Below are 12089 nucleotides of genomic sequence, written 5' to 3'. Positions count from 1 at the left end.
TCCAACTTTAGTTGAACCAAGTATGGCTACGCCCGGTCCTTGCGAAGGTTAAAACGGAGTCTATTTGACAAACTATCGTTGTGGTTTTGATGCGTAGGTGAGATTGGTTCTTACTTAAGCCCGTAGCAGCCACGTAAAACATGCAACAACAAAGTAGAGGACGTCTAACTTGTTTTTGCAGGGCATGTTGTGATGTGATATGGTCAAGGCATGATGCTGAATTTTATTGTATGAGATGATCATGTTTTGTAACCAAGTTATCGGCAACTGGCAGGAGCCATATGGTTGTCGCTTTATTGTATGCCTGTGGGCCTACTGGGCCTGCTGCGGGCCTGAATCCTGGCCCATGGTAGGGTTTCTAGTCGTATTCAGGCCGTGGTGGCCCAGTAGGTGGCATTTTTTTGTTTTTTTGTTGCTTTATTTATTTTTCTTTTGTTTTTTGCTTTATTTTTTAATTCTTTATGCTTTTAGTTTTAGAAAAATTATAAACTTTTTGTTAATGCCATTAGTTTTCAAATTCGAAAACACTTTTTTGGTTTTTTTGTTTTCTTTGTTGCTTTATTTATTTTATTTTGTGATTAACTTTACTATAAAAATAGTTTTTTCCTGTTTTTTTGATTTGTTTTTTTCATTATTTTTTTCTTTTGTTTTTTGCTTTAATTTTTAATTCTGTTTTCTTTTAGGTTAGCAAAATTATAAACTTTCTGTTAGTGCCATTAGTTTTAGAAAAATTATAAACTTTCTGTTAGTGCCATTAGTTTTCAAATTTGAAAACACTTTTTTAGTTTTTTTTGTTTTCTTTGTTGCTTTATTTATTTTATTTTGTGATTAACTTTACTATAAAAATAGTTTTTTCCTGTTTTTTTGATTTGTTTTTTGCATTTTTTTGCTTTAATTTTCAATTCTGTTTGCTTTTAGGTTAGCAAAATTATAAACTTTCTGTTAGTGCCATTAGTTTTAGAAAAATTATAAACTTTCTGTTAGTGCCATTAGTTTTCAAATTTGAAAACACTTTTTTAGTTTTTTTGTTTTCTTTGTTGCTTTATTTATTTTATTTTGTGATTAACTTTACTATAAAAATAATTTTTTCCTTTTTTTGATTTGTTTTTTGCATTATTTATTTTCTTTTGTTTTTGCTTTAATTTTTAGTTCTGTTTGCTTTTAGGTTAGCAAAATTATAAACTTTCTGTTAGTGCTATTAGTTTTAGAAAAATTATAAACTTTCTGTTAGTGCCATTAGTTTTCAAATTTGAAAACACTTTTTTAGTTTTTTTGTTTTCTTTGTTGCTTTATTTATTTTATTTTGTGATTAACTTTACTATAAAAATAGTTTTTTCCATTTTTTTGATTTGTTTTTTGCATTATTTATTTTCTTTTGTTTTTTGCTTTAATTTTTAATTCTGTTTGCTTTTAGGTTAGAAAAATTATAAACTTTCTGTTAGTGCCATTAGTTTTAGAAAAATTATAAACTTTCTGTTAGTGCCATTAGTTTTCAAATTTGAATAGTTAAAACTTAAATTCTTTGAAAATTGTTTGAATCACAAGTTTGTGATTAACTTACTAAAAAATGAGAATAGATGCGCTTATAGATAAAACTTGATGCACTTCGTGTACAAAATGGACAATCACTTTCAAATGAACTCTGAAAAAGTTGAAAGTTGGGATGGTATCATAATTTCACCCACATAGCATGTGGATGTACAAAACGGACAATGGTAGCATGTTCGTGTGTTACAAAGTTGGCATGATATCATCATAATAGTTGCGGGAGAAAGTCTTCACTTTTTCTTCGCTTGTGTCATTTGCTTATTGCGCCGTAACCATGGATAATCTTCATTGTTTATCAGGATGCTTGGGTCAGCCTTGACATTGAAGGGAGGAATTTCATGAAACTTTTCATAATCTTCAGACATGTCTGTCTTGCCGTCCACTTCCAGGATGTCCCTTTTTCCTGAAAGAACTATGTGGCGCTTTGGCTCATCGTATGATGTATTCGCTTCCTTATATTATCTTTTTCTCGGTTTGGTAGACATGTCCTTCACATAGGTAACCTGTGCCACATCATTGGCTAGGACGAATGGTTCGTCAGTGTACCCAAGATTTTTCAGATCCACTGTTGTCATTCCATACTGTGGGTCTACCTGTACCCCGCCGCCTAATGGATTGACCCATTTGCACTTAAACAAAGGGACCTTAAAATCAGGTCCGTAGTCAAGTTCCCATATGTCCACTATGTAACCATAATATGTGTCCTTTCCGCTCTCGGTTGCTACATCAAAGCGGACACCGCTGTTTTGGTTGGTGCTCTTTTGATCTTGGGCGATCGTGTAAAATGTATTCCCATTTATCTCGTATCCTTTGTAAGTCAATACAGTCAAAGATGGTCCCCTGGAAAACAAGTACAACTCATCACAAATAGTGTTGTCACCTCTGAGACGTGTTTCCAACCAACTGCTGAAAGTCCTGATGTGTTCACATGTAATCCAGTCGTCGCACTGCTCCGGGTGTTTGGAGCGCAGACTATTCTTGTGTTCATCGACATACGGGGTCACCAAGGTAGAGTTCTGTAGAACTGTGTAGTGTGCTTGAGACCAAGAATATCCGTCCCTGCATATTATTGAGTCTCTTCCAAGAGTGCCTTTTCCAGTCAGTCTCCCCTCATACCGCGATTTAGGGAGACCTATCTTCTTAAGGCCTGGAATGAAGTCAACACAAAACCCGATAACATCCTCTGTTTGATGGCCCATGGAGATGCTTTCTTCTGGCCTAGCGCGGTTACGGACATATTTCTTTAGGACTCCCGTGAACCTCTCAAAGGGGAACATATTGTGTAGAAATACAGGCCCCAGGATGACAATCTCGTCGACTAGATGAACTAGAACGTGCGTCATGATATTGAAGAAGGATGGTGGGAACACCAGCTCGAAACTGACAAGACATTGCGCCATATCACTCCTTAGCCTTGGTACGATTTCTGGATCGATCACCTTCTGAGAGATTGCATTGAGGAATGCACATAGCTTCACAATGGCTAATCGGACGTTTTCCGGTAGAAGCCCCCTCAATACAACCGGAAGCAATTGCATCATAATCACGTGCAGTCATGAGACTTTAGGTTCTGAAACTTTTTCTCTGGCATATTTATTATTCCCTTTATATTTGATGAGAAGCCAGTCGTGACCTTCATACTGAGCAGGCATTCAAAGAAGATTTCTTTCTCTTCTTTCGTAAGAGCGTAGCTGGCAGGACCTTTATACTGCTTCGGAGGCATGCCGTCTTTTTCGTGCAAACGTTTCAGGTCCTCCCGTGCCTCAGGTGTATCTTTTGTCTTCCCATACACGCCCAAGAAGCCTAGCAGGTTCATGCAAAGGTTCTTCATCACGTGCATCACGTCGATTGAGGAGCGGATCTCTAGGTCTTTCCAGTAGGGTAGGTCCCAAAATATAGATTTCTTCTTCCACATGGGTGCGTGTCCCTCAGCGTCATTCGGAACAGCTAGTCCACCGGGACCCTTTCCAAAGATTACGTAGTGTAAATCATTGACCATAGCAAGCACGTGATCACCGGTGCACATGGCGGGCTTCTTCCGGTGATCTGCCTCGCCTTTGAAATGCTTGCCTTTCTTTCGACATTGATGGTTGGTCGGAAGAAATCGACGATGGCCTAGGTACACATTCTTCCTACATTTGTCCAGGTATATACTTTCAGTGTCATCTAAACAATGCGTGCATGCGTGGTATCCTTTGTTTGTCTGTCCTGAAAGGTTACTGAGAGCGGGCCAATCGTTGATGGTCACGAACAGCAATGCCTTAAGGTTAAATTCCTCCTGTCTGTGCTCATCCCACGTACGTACACCATTTTCATTCCACAGCTGTAAAAGTTTTTCAACTAATGGCCTTAGGTACACATCAATTTCGTTGCCGGGTTGCTTAGGGCCTTGGATGAGAACTGGCATCATAATGAACTTCTGCTTCATGCACATCCAAGGAGGAAGGTTATACATACATAGAGTCACGGGCCAGGTGCTGTGATTGCTGCTCTGCTCCCTGAAAGGATTAATGCCATCCGCGCTTAAAGCAAACCATACATTTCTTGGGTCCTTTGCAAACTCATCCCAGTACTTTCTCTCGATTTTTCTCCACTGCGACCCGTCAGCGGGTGCTCTCAACTTCCCATCTTTCTTTCGGTTCTCACTGTGCCATCGCATCAACTTGGCATGCTCTTCGTTTTGAACAGACGTTTCAACCGTGGTATTATAGGAGCATACCACATCATCTTCGCAGGAACCCTCTTCCTGGGGGGCTCGCCGTCAACATCACTAGGGTCATCTCGTCTGATCTTATACCGCAATGCACCGCATACCGGGCATGCGTTCAGATCTTTGTATGCACCGCGGTAGAGGATGCAATCATTAGGGCATGCATGTATCTTCTCCACCTCCAATCCTAGAGGGCATACGACCTTCTTTGCTGCGTATGTACTGTCAGGGCAATTCGTTATCCTTTGGAAGCTTATTCTTCAATATTTTCAGTAGCTTCTCAAATCCTTTGTCAGCCACAGCATTCTCTGCCTTCCACTGCAGCAATTCCAGTATGGTACCGAGCTTTGTGTTGCCATCTTCGCAATTGGGGTATAACCCTTTTTTGTGATCCTCTAACATGCGATCGAACTTCAGCTTCTCCTTTTGACTTTCGCATTGCGTCCTTGCATCGACAATGACCCGGCGGAGATCATCATCATCGGGCACATCGTCTGGTTCCTCTTGATCTTCAGCAGCTTCACCCGTTGCAGCATCATTGGGCACATCGTCTGGTTCCTCTTGATCTTCACCAGCTCCCCCCGTTGCAGCATCACCGTATTCAGGGGGCACATAGTTGTCATCGTAGTCTTCTTCTTCGCCGTCTTCCATCATAACCCCTATTTCTCCGTGCCTCGTCCAAACATTATAGTGTGGCATGAAACCCTTGTAAAGCAGGTGGGAGTGAAGGATTTTCCGGTTAGAGTAAGACCTCGTATTCCCACATTCAGTGCATGGACAACACATAAAACCATTCTGCTTGTTTGCCTCAGCCGCATCGAGAAACTCATGCACGCCCTTAATGTACTCGCGGATGTGTCTGTCACCGTACATCCATTGCCGGTTCATCTGCGTGCATTATATATAATTAAGTGTCCAAATTAATAGAAGTTCATCATCACATTAAAACCAAAGTGCATACATAGTTCTCATCTAACAACATATAGCTCTCCAGAGCATCTAATTAATTAAACCATACATTGAAACTATGTAAAACATTTCAATGCGAAAACAAATGCGATCATAATCGCAACCAAGGTAACAATTGATCCAACGACATAATGATACCAAGCCTCGGTATGAATGGCATATTTTCTAATCTTTCTAATCTTCAAGCGCATTGCATCCATCTTGATCTTGTGATCATCGACGACATCCGCAACATGCAACCCCAATATCATCTTCTCCTCCTCAATTTTTTTATTTTTTCCTTCAACAAATTGTTTTCTTCTTCAACTAAATTTAACCTCTCGACAATAGGGTCGGTTGGCATTTCCGATTCACATACATCCTAGATAAATAAAATCTATGTCACGTTGGTCGGCATAATTTTCATAAACAATAAATGAACCAATAGTTATAAAGATAATATACATACCACATCCGAATCATAGACAGGACGAGGGCCGATGGGGGCGGATACCAAAACCATCGCACTATATAAGATGCAATAATAAATGTAAGAAAATGATACAAGTATCTATCTAAACATACAAGTAAGAATATTTTTCCTTTCAGAAAGAAGATAAGAACAAGAGGCTCACCACGGTGGTGTCGGTGATGAGATTGGCGCGGGTGATCGACGGCGGTGAAGACGGGGACGGGGCGTGACGGACCGCTAAATCTAGACAAATCTCGAGGAAAATGGAGCATGGAGGTCGAGCTTCGAGAGGAGAAAGCTTAAGTAGTGTGGCTCAGGCATTCCATCGAACACCTCATGTCCATAGGAGGTGAGCTAGAGCACCACAAAGCCCTCTCCCCCTCGGCCAGAGAAAAACAGAGCACTGGGGTGCTCTGCTCGCGAGCGAGGGGTATATATAGGCACCTCATTGGTCCCGGTTGGTGACATGAGCCGGGACTAAAGGGGGCCTTTGGTCCCGGTTCAAGCCACGAACCGGGACCAATGGTGGTGGGCCAGGAGAGAGGCCCATTGGTCCTGGTTCATCCCACCAACCGGGACCAAAAGGTCCAGATGAACCGGGACCAATGGCCCACGTGGCCCGGCCGGCCCCCTGGGCTCACGAACCGTGACCAATGCCCACATTGGTCCCGGTTCTGAACTGAACCGGGACTAATGGGCTGACCCGGCCTGGACCAAAGCCCTGTTTTCTACTAGTGATGGTTTTGGCACAGATGGAGTCGATGGAGCTAGATGGGAAGTAGGAAGGCTCTGATTACCATGTGCATTGGCGAAAACGTCTTACCCGATCCAAGGCGATGTGATGCGTGTTAAATAGGCAGGATGCGAACCTGAGATAACGCGTACAGGAGTTTGTTTAGATACAAGTTGAGGAGAAAGAAAGATAAGACATAAGCTAGCTAGTAGTTACAACAGAAGATCCTATATGCCTAGCTATCTCGAAGATATTCTCAACCTCCTGTACGCCTCCAATACGTGACACATTCGTGTGTTTAACACGACCCACTGTGTTCTGGTTCCTACTGATACGGCTTCTGCTTCTTACAATCAATGAGACGCGAACAATGGTCGTCGCAACTGGCCTCTATGATCAAATTGATCCATACTCCACCGAGTTCCCCTGTCGAGACACGGAATCGCACACACTGCCGGTAGCAGGATAGCCTGACAACCAGATCAAATAAGTCGGCTTAGCCTTGGACCATGGTTTTATGTCCTAATCAACCTTAATTTCTCCGACCTGTCTTTTAGTTTCATATTCAAATTAAGCTTGCTGTTGTGAGTACATAATTAATTGATTTATTTGTAATTTATCTTTGATACAATGTCATACTGCCACACCATACTACAGGATTTAATTCTGAATTCTGAATAATAAATCCAATAGATTGTAAATATTAAAAGCTCTCACTCTTGCTATTTTATTTAAAAACTTTATTAGGAAATAATCTTGAGTCAAATTATTCGCGTCTCATTAATTCATTACCTGTCGTGGCTCATCCCAATTCCATGTCCTCTGTCCGGCCCAACTCCTAATTCCAGTCATCCCAACTCTCAATTTTCAAAATTTAGCCATGACTTTTCTGCTACAAATCTTGCACTAGTGTTGCCATGGCCCTGCAGTTATGCAAGTGCAGTCTAGCCAGTTTGCTTGGATTTCTCTTCACGGTGTTTGCAAAGTGCATTTGGTTGTCATATACTACTAATCCAATACTCTGGCGAACTATGTGTTGCTATGGAACCTGCACCTGCCACCCTAATGATAGATAGTGGGGTTGCTTCTTCCCCTGTGCTGGTGGCCTCGGCGTCTCCTTCTCCTTCTTCCTCTCCTTCCCCTTCTTCCTTCCGAAATCAACTGAACCAAATTGCACTTTCAGGCGACTAACGTGCAGCTAAACTGTTAAATTCTTTTCCCAATATTATCTTTAATTCCTTCGTTTTGGTAAGGTTAACGGCAACAGCTCGAAGAAACACAGTGGAGCTATCGTTGTCCACGTGACTATGCTCATCAATGTTCATCATACATAACTCTTCCGTTCCTTGGTCAACCCCAACCTGCACAATATCCATTTTAGACGTGGGCAGCAGAAGAAGGCATGATTTATACTCTCGCAGTCACACAGTATAAAAGGGCATTGCGAGGAGAGAGGCGTTTTGAAGGCCGAGTTTCATGGAGGCCTTTATTTTTGAAAAATTCAAATTCAAACTTTAATGGTTCAAAAAAATCTGAAAAAATATGCATGTATGTAAGGATGTAATCACATGTGTATCAAAATTCATAATGAAATACCTTGAGTTGCGACCTATATAAAAAGACAAATTCATGGCCTGAGAGAATGAATAGTATGTGTTAAATAGCCTCAGATTTGTCTTTTTTGCATAGCTCTCATTTCAATGTATTTTGAACTGAAAATTTAGACACAGCTGTGTTATGCCTTCATGTATATCTATATTTTTTCAGAATTTTTTGAAATATAAAAATATGAATTTCGATGAAATTTAAATTTTCAATTTGGAGGCCTCACTGGAGGCCGAGCTCCAAAAGGGATTTCTGCATTGCGAGCTCCTTTGCATATGGCAACTGGCAAGAACGCCGTAACAAGAATTGCACCCAGAATAGTTCTCCAGCAATGATTTTTTTCGAAATGACAGGATTCCTGCATTCATTAAAAAGAAAAGAGTTGGTTAGTTAGTTAGGAAAAACCGAGCAGAAAACTAGACTGCCTAATTAATTATGAAAAACCAGGCAAAATCTTCACAACCGCTAAGCGGCACACATAAGAAAGCACACACGCATCCCACTCCAGAAAAGTCCTTGACAAGACAACACACATGTGTCATTGTCATCACTCCTCCCCTAGAGGCGTCAATGCCATTCCTAAACTCTGAGCAAACGATTCCGACCTAGCCGTAGGCGATCGTGGACTCAACCAACACCATAGCGGACGCCTGAAGTTGTATAAAGATTTGTGCCAAAACTCAGCCACCTGTAGCCAGACAGCGCACCTCCGACTCTGATGAAGAACTCTGAAAGACAAAATCAAGCATGGTTGGCGCCACGGAAGATCAGCTACAGCCGGTCATCGCATACCATAGGGCCCCGCCACGCAGCTTCAAATCTAAAACAAACAAACTAAGGCAAAACCACGAACACGCCCAAGAAGAGTTGATTACCGCAACCAATGCCACGTTGCCGACATTGCTTCCACCATCATGTTGCCACAGAAGTTGTACGCTACAACTGCCGCAAAACCACCAGTCCCTCTTGCCGATGCTGAGCTCCAAGATGATGCCCCTAGGAGGGGAAACGACAAACCAAAGGACCGCCATCGTTCGATCACAAGATCACGGGTTTCCCCTGGAGAGGCCACACGATGGCTGGAAACGTGTGGCAGGGGTGCGGCAACAAAGCAGCGATGCCTCCAGGAAGATCACGACGGGCACAACTCATGCCATTGGTAGTCATGAAACAAGGCTGAGACGGAGTCTTCACCCAAGCTCCCACACCACCTCGGCCGCACATCATCTCGCACCGGCTCCGGCAAAGCCCACCAACCGCCACCACCATCGAAGCTGCTCTTCGACGAAGCGGCACCGAGACCGTCGCAACCAACCACAACTCGCGGAGACCACCAACAGTCAACCTCCAACACGAGGGCCCACCAACCACCTCTGCCACCATCACCGAACATGCCACGTTGCAGCTGACGTAAGCCACCCGCAGCTCACGGAGGCCATCGGCCGCACAGGCTTTGCCTGGCGATGCCGTTCGGCGGAGGCGAGGGGAGGTGGGTTTGACGCTGGCGGCGGTGAGCCGTCTGATCGAAACACGTGGATAAAAGGATGATCGAACGGATAAGGAGGCGGCCAACGCGCTTGTGCAGTCGGGTGAGTGCAAACGGTTTTGCAATCTGAAAAAAAAATATAGCAAGGCAGGAAAGATGCTGTGCTCGGCCTCATCGCCGTCCCCTTCCACCGCCAGCCAGTCGACCACCACGCGTGCCTGAGGTCCGTGGCCGGGTGCTCCAGCCTGCAGGGCGCGCTCGGCATTTGTTACCATGCTTTCCTCCAGGCCAGCGTGCGTGTCCGCTTCCGGCGCCGTCCTCCAAACCTTCACCTCGCTCAAGCACTGCGTGGCGCGCGCAGACCTCGCGACCGACTGCGCCGTCCACGGGAATCTCGTGGCGCAGGCCCTCGCGTCCACACCATTGGCGGCTGGCGAACATGCACACCAAGCGCCGACGCGTGTAGGGTGTTCGACCTTATGCCCGTCGGGGACCACGTCGCTCGGAACACGCTCGTGGCCGGGTACACACTGAACGGGATCGCCGGGCCGCCCATTGAGATTGTTGCTTGGATGGAGGAGGTGAACGGGCAGCGCCCTGACTCTGTCAACCTCGTACACGTGTTTGCGGTCCGCGGTGGCTTCGACGAGCTCATGAATGTATCCATGGTGATCCTTGACGTGTAATGCAAGTGCGGGGCGGTGGAGGTGGCGAGGGCAGTCTTTCTCGAATGCCGATGAAGAACTCCGTGTCTTGGAGGGTCATGATCAACAGGTATGCTGAGAATGAGGATGCCACCGAGGCTCTGGCCCGTTTCAAGAGGATGGTGGGGGAGGGCGTGGATGTGATGGATGTGTCTGTCTTGGCAGCATTGCATGCTTGCGGGGAGGTTGGGTATCTTTACGAGGGGAGGCGTGTGCATGGGCAACTTGTGGAGATTGGATTGAAGTCAAATGTTTCGGTGATGAACGCGCTGATCAGCATGTTGTCCGAATGCATGAGGGCCGACCTTGCTGCCCAGCTGTTTGATGAGTTGCGCTACAAGACACGGATCTCCTGGAATGCCATGATCCTCGGGTGCAGGCACAATGGAATGACGATTGACGAATGATGCCACGAGGCTCTTTTCTAGGATGCAGCTGAAAATTGTTAAATCTGATTCGTTCACTCTCGTCTGTGTCATTCCTTTACTTGCAGACATTTCAGATCCATTGCAAGAAAGATAGTATCCATGTATACTCTGTCAGGATGCACCTCAGGATGGTTATATTCTGACAGCCCTTATTGACATCTACGAAAAGTGTGGCCGTGTCGGTATAGCTCGGAGTCTCTTTAACTCAGCAACGGAGAGACATGTTATCACATGGAATGCTATGATCCATGGGTACGGCTTACATAGTTTTGGCCAGGTCGCAATTTCTGGCACAGTGCCCAACGAGACAACACTCCGTTCGGTCCTCTCGGCATGCAATCATGCTGGTTTGGTTGATGAAGGACAGAAATATTTTGCAAGTATGAATAAGGACTATGGGCTTGAACTTGGGATGGAGCACTATGTAGTATGGAACCACAGTGGATCGAGTATTGTGCAGCTCAAAAATGAGATTCATACCTTCTATTCAGGAAGCACAAATCACCAGCAGGCAAAGGATATATTTATGCAAGGTTAGCTAAGCTAATAGAAGAGATCAAACCTGTTGGATATGTGCCAGATACTGACTCGATACATCATGTAGAAAATTGTGTCAAGGCTAAGTTACTCAACACCCACAGTGAGAAGCTTGTGATTGCATATGGGCTCATTCGCACTGCTCCCGGTACAACAATTCAAATAAAAAGAACCTCCAAGTCTGCAACGACTGTCACAATGCAACCAAGTTATATCTGTAGTGACATGACGGTAAATAATCATGAGAGATATTCAACGATTTCACCATTTTAAGGACAGTAAATGTTCATGTGGAGACTACTGGCAGTGAAGTGTTGAAGGCAGTCTGACTCTGAATATGGATTCTGAGATGTAGAACTTCACCCAGCTAATATACAAGTAAGACTATAAGATCAGGTTACCAAACTATTAGGTGGACTTAAATAAATGTCACATATCCTAAGGTAATTGCTGAATTTTATCTGTGGCACACCGCACACATCATGTACAATGGCAGTCTCTACAAATGATTTTCTGTTCCTGATGGTCAGACTTTTAGTGCTGCCACCAAAATCTGAATGGGCTTGTACCACACTTTGTTACAGGTCTAGCAGCTGCCTTCTGTATTGACACTTCATGGCTAAGACTATGACACATGCTGTAGATCTCAGTCCATTCACATTAGTAGTGTAACACATTTAAAGGTTACGATATTCCTACCTTCATTTGGAAGAGTGCAAATGGAAGCTGGACCATAGGAAACACTGCTATTTTATCTCGTCTGGGATTAGATAATGTACATGATGAGATCAAACTGTTGATAACTGAATAAAAGCACCTTTGTTTAACATTTTGTGTGCTTGAGAATTGTGAGCTGAGTATGTAACAACATCTTCCATTTTGAAACGAAAATCAAGGACTGTAACAACATTACGCGGT

The 12089-nt window shown here is 43.9% G+C and overlaps 1 pseudogene; it reads left to right on the top strand.

Annotated features, from left to right (window-relative positions):
- Positions 1-9775: 9775 nt before the first annotated feature.
- LOC123152937 (pentatricopeptide repeat-containing protein At1g11290, chloroplastic-like) lies at positions 9776-11172 on the top strand (annotated as a pseudogene).
- Positions 11173-12089: the final 917 nt, after the last annotated feature.

Source organism: Triticum aestivum, chromosome 7A (assembly GCF_018294505.1).
Source record: "Triticum aestivum cultivar Chinese Spring chromosome 7A, IWGSC CS RefSeq v2.1, whole genome shotgun sequence".
Classification (NCBI taxonomy): domain Eukaryota; kingdom Viridiplantae; phylum Streptophyta; class Magnoliopsida; order Poales; family Poaceae; genus Triticum; species Triticum aestivum.
This window is presented reverse-complemented; position numbering and strand designations above follow the sequence as displayed.